At 38.4% G+C, this 25276-nt stretch overlaps 1 protein-coding gene and 1 long non-coding RNA gene across 8 annotated transcripts in view; one reads left to right on the forward strand and one right to left on the reverse strand.

Moving 5' to 3' along the window:
* Osbpl6 (oxysterol binding protein like 6) overlaps nt 1-25276 on the reverse strand; it is a 185685-nt gene that overhangs the window by 124174 nt on the left and 36235 nt on the right. The gene's annotated exons all lie outside the window — the stretch shown is intronic.
* LOC125350514 lies at nt 5729-9385 on the forward strand. Its single transcript, XR_007210757.1, has 2 exons — nt 5729-7938; nt 8070-9385. It is a non-coding gene; the product is annotated as an uncharacterized LOC125350514 (long non-coding RNA).

Raw genomic sequence — 25276 nt, forward strand, 5'->3', positions numbered from 1 at the left:
ACTTTAAGCTCCTTGAAAAAGAGAAAAAAGCCAAACCTCAACCCAGTAGATGGAAACAAATAATTAAAATGAAATCAGAGTTATTTCAGTCTCAGTACAATGGGCAGTCACTGAGATTTTTAACAGGGAACTGAAACAATAAAATCTGCATTTTAAAAGATGAGTGTGTGAAAACTAGATCTGAAAAGCAAAAACAGAAACACAAATTTGGGGTTGCTGGGGCAGGAGATAGATTGACCAGATGTGGGGTGGCTGTAGTCAGTGGAGAGAAATGCGACATTATCCATAATATTTTGAGGCATAACCAACAGGCAATATGGACAAATGAGAGAGAAAAAGTACCAAGGGTGTCTTCCAATTTTATGAAACTCCTGGAGTACTATTTACAAAGGTAAGACAATCCTATGCTATGGGATGAAGGACCATCAGTTACTCTTGGGAACTACACAGTATAGTTGTTAAGAGCACAATCTGATTTGCTAGTTTCTCCAAAGAGGTCTGTTCACACCTCTTCCCATCTGTAAGATGTCTATTATGCTAGACCCTATACTGCTGTAATAAAATAAGGCAACGCAAGTAAATATGTGGCATAATTCCTGTTACATAGTGTTCTAAAAAAATATTAGCACCTTTAGTTATTATATTTACACCTGAAGTGCTGAACGCCTTCTAGTGATCTTAGTAAAGACTTTCAGTAGGCAGTAGGATGAAGTGGCTGTATAGCTCACAGCTCTTGCTGAAAGTGCAAAGGAGAAGGAATCCTTATGGTTTTAAGTGTGCTGACGTGAGATTCTGAATAACAAAACATCAAGTTAGGACTTCTTTCTTTTTTCATTATTGTCAAAGTGATGTACAGAAGGGTTACAGTTTCATACAAAAGGCAGTGAGTACATATCTTATCTAACTTGTTACCTCCTCCCTCATTTTTCCCCTGCCTCGCCCCTCCCCATTTTCCTCTGCCCCCCATGAGTTGTACAGTTGGTTTACACCATATAGTTTTGTAATTGTTGTTGTTACATTGGTTTGTCTATTTAACCTTTGTCTCTCAATTTTGGTATTCCCTTATAACAAAGATGTATCTACATATTGGCTAAAAGGTATCAATGGCATACAGAGGACAATCAAGGTTATGGAAAAATAGAAGTCTGTGGCTGGGGTGTGGCTTAGTGAGTAAAGTGCTTGCCTAGCATGCATGAAGCCCTGAGTTCAACTCCTCAGTACCACATAAACAGAAAAAGCCAGAAGTGGCACTGTGGCTCAAGTGGTAGAGTGCTAGCAAAAGAAGCTTAGGGACAGTGACCAGGCCCTGAGTTTAAGCCCCCGGACAGGAAAAAAACAACAACAGATAGCTGGTGCAAAAGTGAGCTCCAAAGGAAAACTGAGTGGGTCAAAAAAGCCTGTGTACTTCATTTGAGTGCCTTAAACACAAGCTCAAGACAAAGATGGAAAATGTAAGTAAAGAGATTTGAAAGGGCTCCATACACTTTATTATAAAAAGAAAAATAGTAATCTTTAGAAGATCAGTCATTTCCTTTCATAAACATATACAAAGATATATTTGCAGAAACACTCACTACATAATATTCACTGCATAATCATGAAAATGACATACAATGGTTAAATCTACAACAGGAAACAGATTGGGTAAACATGGCACATCCATATGAAAGAATAAGTGGAGAGCTATAAAACTTCATGCCAACGATGATCTACTTAACAAAGGCTCACATTTTATTTGCATGTTATAAAATACACGAGATATTTGAATATTTTGTTTTTAAAAATTAAACACACAATTGAATTTTGTTTTGCAAAATATTATTCAGTAGGTGCTACATACACTAATACAAAATGAAGCAAACTAGACAATCTATACAACTTCCTTTGGAATATCTGTCATTCTTAGACTCAAATCCCAAACTAAAAGCTCAGGAAAAACAGTGAGACTAAAGCCTTAACACAAACATCTCCACCCTCAAGCTAGCAGCAAAAGCAACTTGATACTTGATATACAAAGAAGAGAATTTCTTGAAGAGAATTTCTAACAAAACAAGATCCCCAGTGGTTGCTCTTTCCTAACACTAAAAATGACTAATGGCAGGGCTATATGCATTGTATTAAAGTTACTTGGAGATAAATGGCTTGTAGAATTTCCTGACCAGGCTGTCTCTGAACAGAGATCCTCAGATCTTAGCCCCCCAGAGTAGCTAGGGTTATAAGCATAAGCCATTGCCTGACAGAGGACTTTCATTTTACTCCATCTCCAACAAGATGCATCAAGATAAAATCATGCAAAAAATTTATTTCATAACAGAACAATAAAATCTCACAAACAAAGTGTATGTGCCAACAACCAATATTTCCACAGGCTCCAATAAGTACTCTTTAAATTTACTATGAAACTTTACATTGCCCCTCTAGCACTATGCTACAAATAAGCTCCATGAGATATTTTTCTGTGTACACCACCCACCCACAAACAGCACACACACACACACACACACACACACACACACACACACACACACTCATGAGATCTCTTTATAACTTGGTACTTTTTGTCTATGTAAACTTGGCTGAACTATTAGACTTTCTGAGTCTTAGTTTTCTTACCTAAATGTAGAAAGAATTCAACTTCTTTTTTGGATTTTTCAGCTAGAATCTTACCATGACCACTGTCTAGGTCCAAACCTCTATACGCATTTTCCTCAAAGTCTTATAAAATAAATGAGAGGGAAAATATCAATCACAAGACCCAAGCCATTTATCATTATTAGGAAAGAGCCTACTACAAACTTCAGATTGCCTACAAGTGAACAAAATAAACACTTACACCTAACAGAGCCCCAGTTGTATATGTAAACCTGTGGGTATAAAAAGTGGGGAATCCTTGAAAATGGAATATGGAGAGGACTTTGATTTACAAAAGGACCCCAAACTGAGAAAGCCCTACACAACACATAAAACACAGTTTAGAAGCTGGAAGTTCTTAGCAGCAGTCACAAGTAGGGAACAGGTTGAATTTTGGAGCATCTACTGCATGCCGGACAGAGTTGCCAGTGATTATAAAGGGAGTGGTTCCCTCCCCACATAGAAAGGTAAGGCTGGGAGCCAGGAAGCTTTGATCTGGTGAGTGATAGAATCAAACTAAATTGTGTGGGAGGTAACCATAGAAGTAGAATGGAGACTTTTCCGAGAATGGAGCACGACTGGAAGGAAAGCTAATTCAAAGGCCACAATAAATAATTCTAAGATAAAAGCACCAAGGTTTCCAGATGACCTCAAATAAAGAAGACAAGAAAGCTTTTACTTTGTAAAACTGGAAAATGACTCTATTAATAGATGGAGAGAATTTCTGCTTCATTTGGGGCATAGTGTGATAAGCTAGAGTTCTCACTCATGAAAAGTAGGAACAGAAGACCTTGAGGGTGGTCACCATTTGACTGTAGAGGTGCTTGTAAACAGAAAATGATGTCAGTTCTCATCCTCCATGATGGAACAAGTTGGAGGGAATTAGTACTGAACGATTAGGAATAGAGGAAAAGTACTTCTAGCCAAAAAGGAAGTGCCCAGAATCCATAAGAGGAGACAAGCAGGAAGGCAGACACTGGACAGAGTAGAATGAGAGCCAAAAAAAAGGGAACTGCAATGCCCCCCCCTGAGATATTGCTAATAAGAAATGTTCAGCATTTACAAAGGAGAAATAGTGTTCCCTTCCCTTTACAGTGGAAGGGAGGAAAGGACTTAGGGGGAAAAACATACCAGAAAAGGAAACAGGAGTGAGGTTGTAGTGAGTCAAGGCTGCAGGAATACTGAAAAGATACAACTGATAGACTGAAGAAGGGGCCAGGGTCTGGATGGAGAGACTAGGCTAGCTTTCAAGACCTTTCCTAAAACTATGAGAGCAGGGAGTGCAGAGGCTTCTGTGTAGGATGCCTTGGGCTAACACCCCAGACACATATGAACCTATAGAGTGCATATGGTATTTATGTCTAGGACCTTAATATCTAAGACATGGATTTGCATGCCAGTCCTGTCACCTGTCAATTACAGACTTTTGAAGAAATGCTACTCATGTGAAGCTTAGTTCTCCCAGCAAATGAGGTGTCATAATACCAGTCCTCTACCTCTCACACCTATTCCATAAGGATGCTGTAAAGATCAAATGACGGTGTGAGCAGATGTGCTTAGAAGACAGAAGAGCCTATGCACAAATTATCCAATTGGTATGTAACTAGTCCACATGGATGGCACCATTTCCTACTAGTGATAGTATTTGTTCAATCTGTAGCATATTCCACCCATGGTGTAACACATACTTTTGCACCAACATGTTTAAATACACACTGACTTGGAATAAGCACCATTCTCCTCTTCATGAAGGGCTTGTGATGACTGGTGGATTCTTTTTTTATGTCCCATACCATTACAAAATGAAAACAGCAGCCATTTTTCTAGAGTAGGTTCCCAATCTGAGAAGCCATGAACAAAATGAAAGAATTCAATTATATACACTCTGCAACTACATTTTCAAATAATCAGAAATGGAATTTGAAAAATTTGCAGTGTGTGCTTTCTAGCTTTCCAACATTGTGACAAAATAAGAGAAACAATCAACTTCTAAGGGGAAAATGTTTATTTTGATTCCTAGTTTCCTAGGTTTCAGTCTGTGGTGGTACAGTAGATCATGGTGGGAATGTATGGTCAAGGAACTGTCTACCTCAGGGCAGATAGGAGGTGAAGAGAGGAAATTGTCTGGGTCCCAATATCCTTCTCAAGGGTATGTCCCAATAGAATCATTTCCTTCCATGGGGACCCACCTACTGAAGGTTTTACCACTTCTCAATAGCCCTAAGCTGAGGATCCAGCCATTAATATACAGGTCTTCAGCCAATGCCAGATCCAAAGTATGGCATTATGTTGTGGTCATTTCTTTTTAATTAAGAAGGAAACAGCAGGAAATCATTTTCTAGGAACACTCATTGTGTCAAGGGAAAGCATCTAAAATAATCAATTAGCACATGCCAACTGCAGCTGGGAGACTAGTACCCCCTAAACTACTTTCAGGCAGTGGGAATCTAATAGCAATGGAACCCATGCTTGAACTCTGAAAAAGTACTGCAAAAGATGTTACCGCATTCAGATCCATTGTGAATTTTCACATTTGCATCCCTATCATCCCCAAGACAGAGCAAACTCTGCAAAAACACATCTTAATACAGCTGCTATAGCCTTATCCACCATCCAATCAAAATTTTTTCATTACAGTGATAATGTAACATCTGTAACTTAGCACATCGTTGGGGAGAAATAATGCATGTGGAGGGGAAAAAAGGTTTGTTTTTTTTCACTCCCAAAGCATCAAATTAGTTTTTCTATTCTACATGGTACAGTAAGGCTCACATATTTTTAGCAACCTAGGTAAGTTCTTTTTTTTTTTTCCATCTGAGGCAAGTCTCTGTAGTGATTTAAAATTAAATTGTTAACCAAGTGTCAGAAACCATGAAATAAGCATTAAGGGCAGTCTCCCTCTGAATGACAAATACCAGGATGCTTGGAATCATAGTTATAAAAGCATATGGAATTGTATGCTGGTAGCTCAAACCTGTAGTCCTGGCTACTCTGGAGGCCGAGATCTGAGGCTTGTGGCTCAAAGCTAGGCTAGGCATTAAAGTCTGTGAGACTTTTATCTCTAATTAGCAAGCAAAAAGCTGGAAGTGGGGGTGTGGCTCAGGTGGTTTGAGTACCGGTCTTAGGAGGAAAAAGCTAGGAGAAATCAGAGTTCAAGCCTGAACATTAGGCACAATAAACAAACAAACAAATAAAATAAAATAAAAATCACATGGTAGCAGCATCACTTAATCGTTTTAGTCAAGAAAGCTACCTACTACTTTACAGACTTCAAGCATGGGAAACATTAGGAATGTAATGCTTTTATTCTCTTTTTGTCAAAGACATTCATTTACCTATTCATGCAAATACATACCAAGTCCCTAATATTGTGACAGATACCGTGCTAGCAACTGAGGATATAGTGATAAATCAAACAGAACTGCCCTTGATCTCACAGACTTATGATCTACTGGAAAGAAAGGTGTCATAAAAAAAACACACACTACTAAATGTCAGAAGGCAGTTGTGTTAAGCTAAAACTTAAAGCAAGTGGTAGTGGAGTTTGCAAGGGATGGGTAATGAGGAGGAGGGTGGAATTTTAAACAGAAGACAGACAGCCTGGAGGATTTGAATTGTATGCATTTTTTTTCTAAGTGCAATGGAAAGTGATTAATAAGCAGGGCAGACATGGGATCAGATTTCTGTTCTAAAAGGCATGAATGAAGAGCAAGAAATGGGAACATGTGGATTATGGAGATGGGAAGAAATGAAGATGAGCTTGTGATATAGTTTGGAGATGAATGAGTTGTGAGCATCAAGGATGACCCTGGCGGCTGGAGCAAGTGACAAAGCAAGGTGTTATACTACAGCAAAAGGAGCAACTGGAGGCATGGGCTTAGCTGACAAGTAGAGGATCAAAAAGAATCATTTTGAAGAAAAGGTAAATCGTTAAAGATGCCTGGAGACCTCCATATGCAAATGTCATGGGAGCATGAAACAAATATGTGATCTACATGCCATTTTGCCCTTGAGATCTAATGCATTAGCTTAAGTCTGCCTGGCTCCCTTTGAAGGAGTTGCTACTCCTGTCTGTCTCATCTGTGGGCCCAGCCCATCCTCCTGTCAAGAAGCAGCACATGGGATGGGAATGCAGGTTGTCTCTAAGAACCATGGGCAATGGTCCTTCTCAACTACAGCAAATTATATACAATATTATATGTATTATGAATTTCCTATTTCTTATAAGTTATATAGAAATGTTAAAATATATAACTTATATTATGAATATAATTTTAATGATTTGTAATTTTAATATAAAAAAGGCAAATACAGTTGCTAAAGGTTTTGTCTCTCTTATATGCTGGAGATTGAGACCAGGGCTTCATGCATGATACATACATTCTATCACCAAGGCTTATTCCTTGTCCCATTTCTAAGATTTTACATGCTGATATTTTGTCACTTCATATGTGTCTTATAAGAAAAAAAAGTCTTAAATGTACAAGTCTTTTTTTTAGGATAGAGCCTAGATTATTAAGTGTGCTCATCTACCATTCCTTGGATAGATAATGTAAATCATTAATTTTCTAATCACATTTTGACCAACTAATGCTATTTTGAAAATTACAATATGGTTCAAAATCACTGGTTACAAAAGACCCCAAACCTAATAATCCCTAATTTGATTTGGTTTCACTTTTGGCTTTTTTAAAATACTGGGGTTTGAACTAATGACCTGTACTTGTTAGGCAGATGTTCTACCTTTTGAGCTATACTATCACACACACACACACACACCCAAAAAATGATGAATTACCATGATTCCAAATCTTTTGTTTGTTGAAAAGTTCCACTGATCTAAATAAGCAAAAACTGCAGAAGCAGCCTTGTTGAACTTGATTTCTGGCAGGGTAACATTTAACACCAGGGTGATTGCCAAATTAAAAGATGACATCATCCACATCTGCTGATTCATGGGGAAGGGGGAAAATGGGAGGAAGCGGAGAGAGATGGGCGAGTCATGATTACCTTTTGCTGGAAAGTAGACTACTGAGTAGACAATTACATGACAACTGCATGAAAAGCGCTGGTAGCCAGTGAAAAATGGAGAAGAGGGGCTTGGAGAACCGCTATCTGAGGAGACACTGCACTTACTAGATGGACAAATCAAAGGCAAGGTTCTATCTATCCAGGGAAACTGAGGACATCGTCCCTTCCTTTGTTCTGAGTACTTGTTTTTCATGTCTAAATTCACTCACAATCATTAATTTCTCAATCACACTTTCCCAAAATATACTAAAAATCATCCTAAAGCCATTTTAAAAAGTAATGCCTGAAACAAATAGTACAAGAAATGTACCCAAGGCCTAACATATGAAACTGTAACCTCTCTGTACATCACGTTGACAATAAATAAGAAAAATAAATAAATAAGTAAAGATATTACAGTAAAAAAGTAATGCCTGCTATTGTAGACATATTATTACTATTTCATACCTCTGTGAATGTAAAATACCTTGTACTTGGTGTTATGATACATAGTAGTGAGTGACGGTGCTTTATCAGAGCTGCTTTTAATGATGTTGTGTTATTCAGGAATGTTTTCTTTTCAGGTAATGAGTGAGAAGCTAATAAAAAATGGTACTAGGTACCACAACAGTAACAGAACTTCTCATTTTTCTGGTGCATTTGTCCTTAAACTTGTGTTTTTTCATTAATGGTATGTGCTGGATGCCTCTAATTTTGTCCAGATGACTGGCAGGACCTGGAAAAGCTGTTGCTACTATTGATGCATACCAAATTGCTATTGTTGGTCTTTTAATATGAATATAAATATATACATATAATTTGAATTTTTGGAAATTTTAGGTGTGTGGTCAACTTTGGAAAAAGTATCCCAGTTTACTGTGTTGAGTTGTACAGAACTTAATAACCATATTGGCCTAGAAATGTTCAATTTAACTTTTTCCATTTTTACAGGGGCAAACTCACTGTATTAAATATGTAAAGTTTTATTTACAGGTTTGATTACAGAAACTAATCAAATATTCTCTAACATTTTAAACAGCCAATACAAGTATGTGAGCACAATTTGTGTGTGTGTATATATGTGCTTAATAGCATTACCTGTAAGTTTTGACTATGAGCTTAAATATAAGTATTAATATGCCTAGGGTATCAAGTTATAATGAATTAAATATTTAGTCATGAGCCATGCCCATTTTTACAGATCTAAGTCTCTAAAGGAAAGAATGAAAACAAAAAAAAAATGTTGTCAGTTACTGCAAATGAAACATTTATTCAGTAATTACCTTCTCAGTACCTGATATGTGTAAGCAAACATGTCAGACATGGTAGGTAAGGTAATCAACTGCTGAGCCAAAATTCAGACAGTTTGAGAGTATGAATGGACCCATAGAGATAATTACTAATGATAGTGCTAATAACAGCTAATAATATTAACTTTTATTGTGATTATCATGTGAATGGTTCTCAACTAAATACTTTTAAGCATTATTTTTAATTGTGGTATAATATACATAAAATTTACCATCTTAACTGATTTTTTGTGCACAAATCAGTTAAGCACATTCACTCTTACCTACCATTCCTATCAGCCATGATCATCCCAAACTCAAACTCTGCAGCCATTAGACAACAACTCTCCAGACAACCACCACTCTACTAGAAGATTATGACTTCCTAAGGATAGCCAACAATACATTTCTTCTATTTGAATGTAAGGCTTCTTTTTCAACTAAGACACTAAAATCAATAACCAAAATAAACTTTACAATGAAGTATGATATTTAGACTTTTTAAACAAAGCCGATAAAACTATGGATCACAAGAACTGGGGACATACCTCATTGACAGAGTACTTATTTGCCAACTCTGAAGAAGGATCTAGGTTTGATCCACTATACCACTAAAAAAATAGTATCTTAAAGAAAAAATGATTTTGTTTTACTGATACTTTAAATATTAATTTTATCTACATCCATTTCATAAACTATTAATTATCTATATTCTATAATGATGCCAGCTGCATTGTTATAGATTTCATGCATGATGTATATGCATAAAATTTATTAATAAATGTATATTTTAGTATCATAGGTATAAAAACTTTTCACTGATGTATTTTGCAACCAAAAAGTGCTTAAGAGAGTGATAAAGAAGACTGGGGGGACTGGGAATGTGGCTGGTAGAGTGCTTGCATGCATGAAGCCCTGGGTTCGATTTCTCAGTACCACATAAACAGAGGAAAGCCAGAGGTAGTATTGTGGCTCAAGTGACAGAGTGCTAACCTTGAACACAGAGAGGCTCAGGGACAGAGCCCAGGCCCTGAGTTCAAGATCCAGAATCAGAAAAAAGAGGAGGAGGAGGAGGAGGAGGAGGAGGAGGAGGAGGAGGAGGAGGAGGAGGAGGAGGAGGAGGAGGAGGAAGGAGGAGGAAGGAGGAGGAGGAAGGAGGAGGAGGAGGAGGAGGAGGAGGAGGAGGAGGAGGAGGAGGAGGAGGAGGAGGAGGAGGAGGAGGAGGAGGAGGAAGAAGGAGGACGACAACAACGACAAAGACTGGGGTCTACAGTGCACAGGACCCGAGTTTAAGCTCCAGGACTGAGGGGGGGGTGGGGGGGAGGAGACAATGGTCTCATCCATAGGCATCAAAGAAAGTATGGAAGGAGATGAGGTTAATTTTGAGTATGATGAGATACAGTGAGTTAAGTGAACCTTAAACCTTATCAAGATAAAAAGATATGCAAGCCTGCAGTTCATCTGAGAGGCAGATCTGAATTTAGGGATTATCCACGTAGAAGAGACCATAACAGACAGGAAAAGGGATGAGAAGTGCGAAAAAGACAGTAGAAGCCTACACAAAGGGGCAAATGCGCATTTGGGAAATACAGCAAACAGATTTATGGAACACAGTGAGGGGGGTAGGATGTGCCTGAAAATAATGCCTGCGACAGATACCACTGTCACTGTGCCAAATGGCTGCTCACTGTATTTGGCTGTCAGGACACTTCAGGCATCTGAAAGCATTGTGGATAATGAGTACTGTCAGAAGCCTGATTCAGAGCTCAGTGGTGATTCAGTGGAGATAAAGAGTGTGAGTGGTGCACAGAGAAACTTGGTGATGATGGAAATGAAGAAAGATTCTTTGGTTCACAGGAAGGATTTCTAAACATGTATTCTCAAACAGGGGTAACTGTGTCCACTGAGGGATATTTAGCTACTGGCATCTAGTGGGTAGAGGCCACAGTTGCTGCTAGACATCCTGTAATGCAAAAAACAGCTCCTGTCAACAGTGCCAGGAGTAGTTCTATTCCTAAGATCAGAGAAATCTGGGCACTGTCATGTAGCAAGATGTCATCAAGTTTAAAGTTACAAGAGGAAGCAGCAGTATAAAGGATAAATCAGTAGCTCACAGAATGGGAAGGTATATGATTAAGACCAGAAGCAGGTGGGTGAGTTTCAGAAATGAAAAATCTTTTGCAAGTTGCTTGAAACAAGAAGAATCAAAGCAGAGAAAATAAGGACATAGAAAATTGACATAGAAAAGGACAAGAAAACTGAATGAATTCCTATCTGATTTCTTTGATTTTATTAAGAAAATAAGCAACAAGAATTCTGCAGAGATATAAAGGTAAAGTAGGGTCTAGGGAGAGAAAAACACTTAAGATTAGCCCTTGTGGAAGTAGAATCAAGTACAAGGACATGAAGTATTTTTAACTACCTGTGAGGGCTCAGCAGTGGGGGGGTGGGGGGGCGGGGAATCAACTCAGTGTTCTCATTATCTTCAGAAAAAAAAAAAAGGATATTTATTCTTGGAGTAAATGGTAGGAGAATGAACTAACATTTTCTCAAGGTCAGAAAGTAGCCAGATGGCTCCAGGAGACTGAGAGAAAATGAGATAATCCTGCTGTATTGGTTTGAGGTCTAAGCTAAGGCCAGGAAACCAAAATCAAACCTCAGAGACAGCAAGCAGTATGGGGTGACAGTCAGGTGGATGCCAAGATGGGTAAAAGGAAAAAACTGAAAGAGAGACTGTTAGTAAGCTATAGTCAAAGTTGATCATTTTGGTCTATCAAATTTTTTGTTTTATTTTTTGCCAATTCTGGGGCTTGAACTCAAGCCCTGAGCGCTATTCCTGAGCTTCTTTTTACCCAAAGCTAGCACTCCACCCCTTGATCCACAGTACCACTTCTCATTTTCTCTGAGTAATTTATTGGATATGAGTCTCGTGGACTTTCCTACCTGGGCTGGCTTTAAAACTTGATCCTCAGATCTCAGGCTTCTGAGTCCCCAGGATTACAGGTTTGAGCCACTGGCACCCAGCTTTGGGCTATCAAATCTTAAGAAAAGAAATTCTTTCAAATTATGGTAGCCTCCAACACAAGCTATATCTGTAAATGACTATAGACAAATTTCGACATCCTAGAGGAAAAGGGAAGATTTAGGTATCCTGAATTACTCTATATGTAATACATTCCTATTGGCACTGGTGTCTGGAGCCCTTGTACTGTATCAATGTTTCTGTTACGTAAGCCAATCACACTGTTCCTGAGTCCTGTTATACCCCCTAGTGCTCACACTAGTGGCATGGTTCTCTGAAGCTAGAGTCTAGGTAACCAAGCCTCCCTGTCACCAGGAGGAGGTGCACAGAAGTCAGACCTCTCTAAGAGCACCCTCTCTGCAGGGTTACACCCACAGAGGAACATCACTTCACATTCATCATCATGATGATGGACAGTCTGATCCTCAGCTATTGCTGTTCTTTGACCACTCTACTGTGGTAATAAGTAAAATCCAACTTACAACTAAGGCAAAAATCAGATTTTCTTTTCTCCTATGGGGATTCTAACCAATTGAACAATCTAAAGACATGTGTATAATATCACTAACATTGTACAAACACCTGTAATACCACCAATTGAGAGACTTTGAGAAGCACAGAATTTAGGAAGGAGGAATGGAGGGAAGCAGGGAGGAAGGGAGGGAGGGAGGGAAGGAGGAAGAAAGGAAGGAAAGATGGAGGGAAAGTCACACAAAGAGGAAGAGAAGGCAAGTTATAGACTAAAAGAAAAAATTTTCAAATCTGAACAGACCTATGATTTCCTGGATTTGATCTCATATAGTCTGGTGGTTAGGATGCTACCTTTGGGGGAAACTGAGTGATAAGTACACATAACCTTACTGTGCAATTTCCTGCAAATCTGTATTTCAAATAAGAAGTGTTTTGTTAACACACATACACATATAATGGTAACATGCTAGTAGATTAAACTACAGTCTAAAAGAAACTTGATTCTAAAGGGTTGAAGACTAGCAAGGGTTGACACATTACAATCTGTAAATTTTTAAAATGCTAACCTGATTTGGACAGTCTATCTAAATCTATCTTGTATGCATGTATGTATGTACCAGTACTAGAGCTTGAACTTAGGGCCTGGGCACTGTCTTATCTGCTCAAATCAGGCATTTCACTTTTCAGCCACATTTCCATTCCCAGTATTTTTGGGGGGTGGTTATTTGGAGGAAAAAAAAGAAAGTCTCACGAACTTTCTTATCCAGGCTGGCTTTGAACTGCAATCCTCAGATCTCAGCCTCCTGAGTAGCTAGGATTATGGCCACTAGTGCCTGGATTACAAATCTATCTTAATTCAGAAGCAAGTGCAAAAATTGTTATCGTTACTATTTCATTTTCAAACTATAATTATGACAGGTACCACAGAAAAGTGAGTAAAATGATATGACTTCAGACATACATAGTAATGATCTTTCGGAAATACTGTAAATACTTGTATTTTCCTAGTAATATAATTCTGACTGAACATCCTATTTTAAGACTATATGCTTAGAATTATAAAGCTGAATAAAGTAAATTACTCAGCTTTTTATAGAAAAGGGGAAAAAACTGCTACTAGAGAACTATTACTATCTCAATATATAAACAGTGGCAAGTAGAGTATTTGCTCTGTCTCTAGAATTGTGCGTTCTGTGAAAAATAAGATTAATGATAACTGCTAGCTAAATTTTATAAGAGAATTGCCATGTGCCAGATACAGTGCTAAGCTCACTTCCTAAGTGGATCAGCTTAATACAGCAACCCAAGAGGTAGGGACTGTTACTAAAGATGGGGACAATAGAGAGATTAGATGGCTCATCAATGACCAGACCTCTTAAAAATGCCAGAGCTCAGGCTTTACCTTTGACATCCTCAGGGATGCCCCCAAGTGCTTTAAAAATGCAAAGGAAATTAACAGCCCTGATTTCTGAGGCTTTTAATCTGACACTAAACATTTCAATAACTAAAGTAATCAAACCAATGGTAATTCTAGGAATTAGGGATGACTTAACATTGAAAACAGAACTACCAGAAATAAATAAGTCCCATGTTCAGCTAATGAGAAGTCTCAACGAATTCAAAGGAAACAGCCATGATAAAAATAAGGCGAAGGAAAACCCACGAACACAGCCACTGGTTCTAAGAGAGCAAAGTCATTTTACAGGAGAAGGAAATTCATCACTGAAACATGGCGGCTATTATTTTTTTATTGTCATCTAAATACTATTTTTCTTTTTACAGAATATTGTGTATTTTGTAGCCAACTTAAGAAAAAAAACTTAGTGATTTTAAATATTATTTTAAAACTTTCCAAATGCTTTTGCAAAGGGATCCTCTGCCCATTTCAACACAGAGTACATGTTTCTGGAACCAGCTGTTTTGAATTGTAAAGAGGGGAACATAGTAATGTACAGCTTCCAAAATTATGAAAATAAATTCATGCCAGGCAGCACACGATGGATTGTTTCTATTCTGGCCATTAGGAAATATTTTTATAGAACTATTTGGTATCTCATGTTGGTCACAATTAGAAGTTCTGTCAGTTAACATCCCTCCCATCCCCGTCCAGGTTCTCTGAGTCCTTTGGCAGTGTTCCTCAGAGGTAATGGTTTAAGAGGTATCAGGAGGCTGGGTATTATAATCCTGGCTACTCAGGAGGCTGAGATTTGAGGATCATGATTCAAACCCAGCTCAGGCAGAAAAATCTGTGAGATTCTTAGCTCCAATTAATCACCAAAAATCTGGAAGTGGGAACTGTGGCTCAAGGAGTGGAGCACTAGCCTTGAGCAAAAAAGCTCTCGGACAGTGACCAGGCCTTAAGTTCAAGCCCAATGAACAGCACAACAAGACGGCTTCAGGAGAAGAGCTGAGCCCAAGACTGGTCCTCCCTCACCACAGGCACTAAATGGGGGCATTGTTTGGTGCTGCTTTTGCAACCCCAAATAGGAACTATTAATGGAGAATAAAGTACTAGAATATTGGGAATAGCGATAAAGCACTACAAGATTTCAAAACAGCAGAGACAAGATGCAAAGTATAATGTTATCCTCTCAGGTTAGGGATTTCCAAATGTGTTTATGTCCTTGAAGTTAAGGTACTCATTTGAAAGAGAAATAAATTATGGATATATTAATTTCCAAGGTATAAATCTCTGAGTAGTTTCAGGTTATCTTAGATTATATTGTATAATAGGCAAAAAGTAAATTGTAAATGTGTGAAAAAATTCATAGAAAATCTTCAAATAGAAGAAAACCACACTAATATTCTGTGAAGTGAGAAAAGATACTTCTTGATTTACTTGAAGCATTTTTGAGTAGTAAAACTCATGTGTCCAATTCCTAAGCCATAAGTGACATTTAAGAACCCGTAAGATGAATGTCAGAGACATAGAAATTTGAAAAGGGATTAATCACAATTGCTTAAACTGATGAATTTGCTTATTAGCATTGCAGAGAAGAGAGATGATTCTGGAGGAGGTGAGGATGTGGGGAAAGAGCTACTTGGATACCGTTCTAAGTAGATGTGTGTATATGGTAATTATGGTAATTATGACACTAACAATAAAATGGTCAATGGAATATCAATGACAGAAATTCATTAATTTACAGTAATTTATTAACAATGCCAGTCTGTATTTGTTTATATATATAGTATTCTTTACTGTCAGTCTAGAGGAAAGCTAGACTGCAAAAGCATAATGAATAAAAACATACTATCATTTCTTTTAAATATTTATGACCAAGGTAGATAAACATATTTAAAGTGTTATAATTACCTCTATGGACTGGAATTGGGACAGATGAACTTGTGCCTTGGGTAGTTATACCTAAGGCAAAATTCTGCAATAAAATATACACAATAAGGGAAACCCAGACTTCCTTAATTTGAAGGAGAATGACGAGGCTGGTCTTGGTGATTGGAAGTTCTGCATGACACATTGCAAATGACACATTTCCTAGTGCCTTTGAGTCTTCCTTTGGTAATATATTCTGAATCTGATTGTCTCCAACATGCTCAATCCTTACTTACCAAGTTGTAGATTGCTCTCTAAACATGCTCCATGGACACTGGGCCACAGTTAGTGTAAACATCTGATACAGAGGAGATGCTTAAGGAAACTGATCTTATGCCTATTAATGAGAACACAAGTATCCCTACTATAGCCACTAACAGTACCATAGTTTTAGCAGGCAGGAAATTGGGATATATTATTCTCGCTTACTTTTCATGGAAATATAATAATGCAGAATACCCAGTACTGGAACAAGAATTAACTGTAGCATTATGAAGATACACTATGGGAACCAAATTTGTCCTTAAAGAGACTAGCAAAGTTATTCCACCATTTACTCAAGACATTAGTTCTTAATACATGCCAGGTGCCCAGTGAGATGACAGAGATACCAAGACAAATAAAAGGAAATGTAAAGGATCCAAAGTCCAGAAGGTAGTCTGTCTCTATCTGTATCTCTCTCTCTCTCTCTCACACACACACACACACACACACACACACACATACACACACACAATTAGTGCAATTGTAGGACACATACTAGAAGACTCACTAGGACTACTAGACTCACTAGGACACAAATAGAGATAATCAATTCAGAAAACAAGACTGATCAACATCCCTGTTAGCTACCCCGTTGCTATTAAAAGAACTCATTCTTTCTTTCTTTTTTTTTTTTTTTTTTTTTTTGCCAGTCCTGGGGCTTGGGACTCAGGGGCTGAGCACTGTCCCTGGCTTCTTTTTGCTCAAGGCTAACACTCTACCACTTGAGCCACAGTACCACTTCTGGCCTTTTCTGTTTATATGGTGCTGAGGAAATGAACCAGGGCTTCATGCATGCTAGGCAAGCACTGTACTACTAAGCCACACTCCCAGCCCAAGAACCCATTCTTTTATAAGTAACTTTTCTTCTAAGTGAGTATGCTTCCAAAAACCAAGGAGATCCTTCCAGAATACAAGGATACTGGCACTTGTGGCACAATTCTCTGCATTTCCACTTCATATCCATTATACTGCTTTCTCTCCCCTTCTTTGGCTCCAGGAAGATGAAACTTCATCATCCTGCATCCCTTGCCCTCTAGCTTCCAGATGATCTTGGCTCACTGAAGTGACTGCAGGAAACTGAAGGGCAGAGAGGTCAGAGTATTTACCCCATCTCCATCCTCAGGCCTGCTCTAACTCCCCAGGGTCAGAGCTCTTACTGGGTCCCACGAATACAGCATCCTCCTTTGTTCCTTCTAGTTCAAAGAGAGTAATAGCCACTCTGCTGCTAGCTTGGGGTGCTCTGCTGTCACGTCAGAGTTCCCTGAACTCTTCCCTCATCTAAATCATTCATACCCTCAGGGTATGCTCTGACTGAATGTATGGTTTTTTTAGAACAACAAAATGAATCACTAAAATACCTAAATAATCTCATCTGAGTACACTGGATACTGTATATACTGGTACTAGAACTAGGGAAGTGAAAGGGAATAACAAAATCAAGAGACAAAAGATAAAAAGACAAACGACTTCAAAAGCAAAACCATTTGGTGCAAACCAACTGAACAACTCATGGGGGGAGAGGGAAAGGGGGAGGGGAGAGGGAAGAATGAGGGAGGAGGTAACAAACAGTACAAGAAATGTACCCAAGGCCTAACGTATGAAACTATAACCTCTCTGTACATCACTTTGACAATAAATAAGAAAAAATAAAATATCTGAATAATCTTAGAGGCCTGAAATATGACTATATCCTCACTGTCTGACATTTATTGAGGACTTCACTTTACCAATTGTTAGATGTGAAAGTTGCAACTACAGCAATTTTTAAAATTTTATTTTACTATAAAGGCCATATACAGAGGGGTTACAGTAACATAAGTAAGGTAATTCAGTGCATTTCTTCCTAAACAATGTTACTCCTTCCCTCATTTTTCCCACTCCTCCTGGACTCTCCACTCCCCAAGTTGTAAAGTTCATTTCCAACATACTGTCTAGTGAGTATCACATATATAGAAAAAAGCCGGAAGTGGCACTGTGGCTGAAGAGGTAGAGTGCTAGCCTTGAGCAAAAGAAACCATGGACAGTGCTCAGGCCCTGAGTTCCAAGTAGCAGGCTGAGAAAAACAAAACAAAAAAAAACAAAACAAAACAAAACAAAGAGTACAGAAATTAAAAAGTGACAATAGGAATAAACCAAAGGAAAACAGAAAAAAGAAAGAACTGCAAACAGTACACTAAAAAAAGTCTTATTTCCATACCTTGGAGTTCATTTCAATAAGCACCATTTTATATGGTCATATACACATAGCTATTGAGATACTATGATCCTCTGGTAAGAATATCTTAGGTGTATTCTAGTTATTACAAATGAGGGAGACCATTCAGCCTGTTTCCTGGGTCTGGCTTACTTTGTTTAATGTAATTTTTTCCAAGTCTTTCCATTTCCTTACAAATGAGGCAATATTATTCTTTCTGATGAAAGCATATAATTCCATTATGTATATATACCACATTTTCTTGATCCATTATCTACTGAGGGGCATCTGTGTTGGTAATGCATCTTAAATATGGTAAATAATGCTACAGCAAAAATTTGCATGTCACATATCCCCAGTTTGAGATCCGCAAAAAAGTGGGTCTTTAAGGAAGTACTGCATATTTCAGGAGTCAACCACAGGCCTGCCTGCCTGCCTGCCAGCCTTCCTTTCTGCTTTTCTTTTTTTTTTTTTTTTCCAGTCCTGGGGCTTGAACGCAGGGCTTGAGCACTGTCCCTGGCTTCTTTTTGCTCAAGGCTAGCACTCTACCACTTGAGTCACAGTGCCACTTCTAGCTTTTCCTATATATGTGGTGCTGAGGAATCGAACCCAGGGCTTCATGTATATGAGGCCAGCACTTTACCACAGGCCATATTCCCAGCCCTCTGTTTTTATTTCTTATGTAATGAACTCTGGGGTCCTAAGTGCACAGAATGGTCAACTTATTTCTAACCATAGACACACTAACATCCAAGGCTACATACATAAGGCCTTTCTAAGTGACTGCCATTTTTCCATGAGCCACAATAACTATCTTAGTATAGCTCTAGATATGTTTAAACATACAAAAGATTTTTACACTTTTTTCAAGTCTGTAACAATTCCAATTAGTGGAAGTAACAGAAAAAATATGCCCTATGATTCTGAATGATGTAATGCTGAAAAGATCACTCATGATTCTTTCAGAATATAGTGCAGACTACCGAAAGAAAACAGTGCAGCTTCCTTAAAGAAGATGCACTCAAACACATTACAAGTACAAGTCTGCTTCAGTGAGAGAGAAACGGCATCACATACTTTTCAGCAGTCTCCACTATTCTTCTTCACTCCATAGATACTTATGGGCTATGGAATTTTTCCTAAGCAATACTTTGTATCTGCATTCTGATTCCTGTCTGTAGTATTATGGGGTTTTCTTGCAAACTACTTGATTTTGTTATTTTCGTTTCTACCATTAGCTTCAATGTAGCACCCTTCTATTTCCTGCCTCTCTACTATCCCTTCTCTTGATTCCCTTTTTCTTTAGTCTCCCTATTCTTGAATTCATCTGTAGACCAAAGCACAACTGGCCCTCCCCCAACACTGGCAAAGTATCCTGAAATGTACAAATGTACTTCCAATGCTACACTGAAGACAGAGATCCTTCCTTCAAATGTCCTGTTATCACTGGGACTTGGGTTATCCTTGGGGCATTTGATTAGAGGCAAGTGAGGTTGCCCAGGCAACCATTTCACATTGTCCTAGGATGCCTGGCAAGTATGTTTTCCAGTCTAAAGTGAAGGTCACACTAGCCAGCCCTGTGACAATTAAAGGCAAAGTGTCTGCAGTCAGCCAAGGGCTGAGAGCATCCATCAAGATGAGCTCAATAACATTTGCATAATCATAAAATTGTCACATTCCCAAGGCCATAAGGACCTAGCAAAGGACTATTTTGAAGAGCCAAAGATACCAGATTTGAGAATGAATAAACAATAGGTGAGTGTGCTCAAATAATTAAAAAGAACACTTTAAAAAAACTAACCAGATGGAATCCAATCACTTAGCTGGTGAAAACATGTTAGCTGCTCAGTTTTCTCAGATGATTTAAGAACCCATCTACCCAGAGTCAAGGCAATAAACCGAAGGGTCTGAAAAAAGTCACAGTGTGCCCTTTTACTGTTTTGTAATTTTCTTAGCGTGGAAGTGTTCAAAATCCCCTTTCCAAATAGCTAGACTCAGCATTGAAGAACATACCCATACTTGCTAAATTGATGTTACACATGACTAAATCTCAATCAAAATTCAAATCCAGTGGGAGAAAATACCAACACCACGGCAGAGAAGAAACTTATGCTTCTGATACCTTTTATGATCTCATCAACCAATACAATGAAATATAGAGTATAGAATATAGAAAAGAATTCAAAGTAGCAAATTCACCACAAAATTCAAATGAACCACACAATACAGAAAAAGTTCTCAGTCTGAACAACAAAGATACAGCTTAAAGAAAATGTGAAACTGCTTTTCCTATAACAGATTGATTTTAAAAAACAGAATATACTTTTGAGATAGCAATTTTATAATAAGTCTCACTAACTTTCAACAGAACTGGATATGTAATGCTTCAGGATATTACTTTAAGCATATAGTCAAGCAAACATGCAATCAGGCACACAAAGATGTTCATCACAGTACTGCTCATTGTAGAAAAAATTAAGATACAGTCTGTGTGCCCCACAAATCACCATAGCCATTCTAAATCACTAATGGGAATCCTGGGAAAAGAGAGGGTTGTAAAGACAGGTTTATATGTACAGCATAGCATGACTCCATTTGTTTATCCATTGTGATGTATGTGTATATATGTGTATATACTTGGGGGAGTATAAGGATTTTTAGAAATGTAAATTCTATGAGGGGAAAATATAGATAGTAAACATAAAATGTTATCTATTTCTGGATGGAAAATCATGGATAATTCTCTCTCTCTCTCTCTCTCTCTCTCTCTCTCTCTCTCTCTCTCTCTCTGCCAGCACTCTACCACTTGAGCCACGACTTCACTTCCAGCTTTTGCTGTGATTAAATGGAGATAAGAGTCTCCCAGACTTTCCTCTCTGGGCTGGCTTGAATCTTGATCCTTAGATCTTAGCCTCCTGAGTAGCTAGCATTATAGGTGTAAGCCACCGGTGCCCAGTTGATTCTCATTTCTTAAAGGAAAGTCTAGCTTACTTTTCTCTACCATGAGCAAAAATTCTTATAATAACAGTTATATCTTACATGTTAAAAGAAATAATTTTCAGACACATCAAGACAGGGTTTTTTTCAACAAATTTTTGCTTTAAGCCAAGATTATGAAATCTATTTACTGTGCTGGAGTCTTCATGAATTCTAATGTAAGAAATTTAAGGAAAATCTATGCATTTTAAGTAGATGGTTGGATAAAGATTAAAATAACATCATCAGAATCAATTCCTGAAAGCCATTCTGGTGATTGGAAAAGCTGAAGCCTGGAGCTACTCCCTGCCATAACCACAGAGTAAGAACTTTCTGGAGTTGGATGAGAACATGCCAAAAGTATCACTGGTTACAGCCTCCATAAAGGTGACTCCTGAGCACATTGCTTCCCTTCTTTCTCTCCATTTCTAATGCATAATACAGAAAAGGAGAAAAAAAGAAAACTTAGCAGTGTGGCAGGAAACATGGGATCTAGGAGTATTGCACATTTGCAAATGCAGCACGCCATGGTGGTTCCGCCAAGGAGGACAATATAAATGCTGTGCCTGCGAGGTGGGGAGGTCAATCAACAGTACATACTTGAGCTAAGGGAAGGGAAGGCATTCCTTCATACCTGCTTTGCCAAAGTAAAGTATGTAAAACTTGCCACTTTCATATAGCAATGGCTACAAGGCTGTTTGACTGGGTTAGTTATCCTGAGTATCTCCCACTAACCATAGCTACATATTTTCTAATCCAATCAACATTTCAGGTGGAACAGATTGTATTTGGCTGATGAAGAAATGCTAACTTTTCACTTCAAGCTGATCATCATCTGAAATCATTGTGGGTATGTTTTAGGTTTACTGCTTAATTTATGACATATACCTAACCAACGAAAGTATAAAAAGAAATCAATTATTCTTAGAATTTAACTTACAATGTCAATAAATCATGCTCATGGGTTCTACCCTTTCAGGGTACTTTCATTCTGCTTCCTCAAATTGGCATAATTTCTTATTATATGGTTGCATTTTTAATTTATAATATATTCCTTCAAGTAGTATTACATGCATATTTTAAATGTCTGGTGATATTTCTACCTTGCACTAGAATAATTGGCAATATTCTGGGCCTACCCCAAATCAATTCTTCTTTGTGTTCTCCTTCCTTGTGGTCTGTCTGTCTGTCTGTTCCTCAGTGTTTGCCAACAAGTCATCTTCAAACTGCATACAACAGGGATTTCCAGAGCCCGTTTTGCAGCAGTCTGAATTTCCATTCTGCATGAATAACTTAGCTGCAATAGCCAATCCCCAGAATGGAAGGGAAACAAAGATTCCTGGCCACAGAGTCCTTGAGTGGCATTGGTACACTGAACAGTCAATTACCTCTGTGCTAAGCCCCATCATAAAGCCCAGCGTTGGAAGACAGACCCTGGCTTAATGGATACCAACCAATTCTCCCATGAGGGCATTTTTTTTTTCAGATGCTTTCACTGCTCAGCCAGCCACACTCCAGCAATGGCCTGTTACTGCACTTTCTCTATGCAGTATCTCAGTCACATTCTAAAAACCCCAAATCAACAGGGAACAGTCCCTCTTCTGGAGATAACCCTGATATCAGAACATAAGTAGAACCACCAGTCACACTGCATTGCTATGTCTATAGTGTAACCTGAAGTACTCAGCAACATCACACTGCACTTCCAAAAGAAAAGTATATTTTCGCTTCTACATTGTTCTTCTCTATAAACTTGGATGAAGACACATACATAGGGAGATACCTTACTCAATGTGTTTAATTTCAGCATTTTTTCTATAATACCTAAGAGAGTGAAAAAAGTCCTATTTCAACTTAGAGGTCCGTTGTTTACTTTAAAAAGTTGGGGATATGCTTCTAACTAATGAAAGGTGGCCAATTAACACAACAGAACTTGGTTTCTGAAGCTCTAGCCAAAGCAAAGTTCACTTCCCAGCATTCTGTTCTGTGCACCCCGACCCTCACTGCAACAACACACAGTAGTCCATTTTATTGGAATTACATGGGAGCAAAGACATTCTCGTGGGAGCTGGCAGGCTGGGTGGTACAAACTCAACTGCTGTCAATGTTTCCAGCCTCTTTCCTAGACACTCAATATCTCAAGATGCTGAGAATTCACTGTACTCTCATGTTTCTGATATATTCAGATTGCAGTTAGTCACCTGAAACAGCACAGCTCAGTTGTTAGGGGGCAAATGGTGAGCATGGCTATTTCAACCTATCTATCTATTGTGCTATGATTTGTTGCTCCCAATTCAGCACATTGAAGACAACATGCCATGATGTCACTAATTGCTCCTGACATGTGAGGTTTACCTCTGGAACTTCTGAATATGAAATGGGTCTTGGATTTAACAGCATGTAATTAGTTCCTGTTTCACACCAAAAGGACATTCTTGCGGGAAAGGGGTCCGATGGGAGGGCTTTTAGCAGCAATATGCACTGATTATAAATAATTACTTGCCAAGGATCTGCCATTCAGAAACCAACATATATTTCACTTTCTCTCCCCCACAACACAAATATAATAAGCAGTACAAGATTCACTGTCCCTGACTTCTTACTAACACTTATCTAAATGTCTCTGTACAATGGCATTCTACAGCCCCTCTTAGCTATAGAACCCACATATTATGAAACTAATATCTTTGGCTATGCTGAGGAGTTAGAGCACCACAAGTTTTGACAATCATCTTAGGGGTATTAAGACTTGGCTTTGCCAGTTACCATTTTTATGTTGTTTGAATTCTGTGCTTTATTTCCTATTCTATTAAAGAAGAAAAAAAGCACATTCCACAGCCCATACCTGTTTCTCATACTTGTAAACCTAGCTACTTGGAATGCTGAGAACCAGAGGATCTGTTTCTCAAATAGGCCAGGCAGAAAAACTAGAGAGACCTCTTCTTGATGGAGAGCTGGACACAGTGGTAGGTGACTGCTATCTAGTTACCACAGGAAGCCTCATCTAGGTGTATCACTCACAGCCTGGGCCCAGCTAGAAATCAAAACCCTATCTCAAAAGTAACCAAAAAGAACTGGGTTGGAAGCATGGCTCAATGGAATGAGTAACTGCCACCAAGCAAGAACAAAGACCACAGCTCAAACTCCATGACTGCTCCCCAAAAGAGCAATCACTACAAAATGTTGTGAGGATTACATGTGAATATAGATAATGCAGCAATACAAGTCGGCACACAGTAAGATTAATAGATTATTAACCAGTTGTGTATTGATAATTCAGCTTCTAAATTGAAATTCTAAATTCAAATTTGCCTGTATCTTGAATAAAGACAAATTGGAAAAGGAGTGTTATACTTTGACCCTTCCCTCGCCCTCACAGAAATGAAGATCAAACCACGGACTGAGTTAGGATGAGTATTAGTTCAAGGCTACCCTTGGCTGCCATAGCAAGATCCCTGACAACAACAAAATTATATAACAGAGAGAAAAATAAAGGGCTGATTAAGTAAAAAACAAAACAAAACAAACAAACAAACAAAAAAAACGGGCTGGGAATATGGCCTAGTGGTAAAGTGCTCGTCTTGTATACATGAAGCTCTGGGTTGGGATCCTCAGCACCACATATATAGAAAAAGCCGGAAGTGGCGCTGTGGCTCAAGTGGCAGAGTGCTAGCCTTGAGCAAAAAGAAGCCAGGGACAGTGCTCAAGCCCTGAGTTTAAGCCCCAGGACTGGCAACAAAACAAAACCAAACAAAGAAAAATAAAGGAGGAGGCAGGCTAGGGCAAGGTTCAAGTGATAGGGAACCTGACTAGCAAATGAAAGGCCCTGAGTTCAAACTCCAGTCCACTAAGGGGATGGGGGTAAAAAAGCATAAAGGGAGAAAAGGAAAGCCAGTAATAGAGGAAGTTGAAAGAGAAACATGGAAAAAGAAAAACCAGGTGTAAAAGATAGTTGAGAACCAAAAGGTGAGAATACTTTCCATTACCAAACCAGAATTCTTGTAGTAATAGATCACAGTCCTCTACATAGTATTTTGTCCATAATAACTCACATTTCCATATCATTCTCTCTTTTTAAAAGATAA

Source organism: Perognathus longimembris, chromosome 4 (genome assembly GCF_023159225.1).
Source record: "Perognathus longimembris pacificus isolate PPM17 chromosome 4, ASM2315922v1, whole genome shotgun sequence".
NCBI lineage: Eukaryota > Metazoa > Chordata > Mammalia > Rodentia > Heteromyidae > Perognathus > Perognathus longimembris.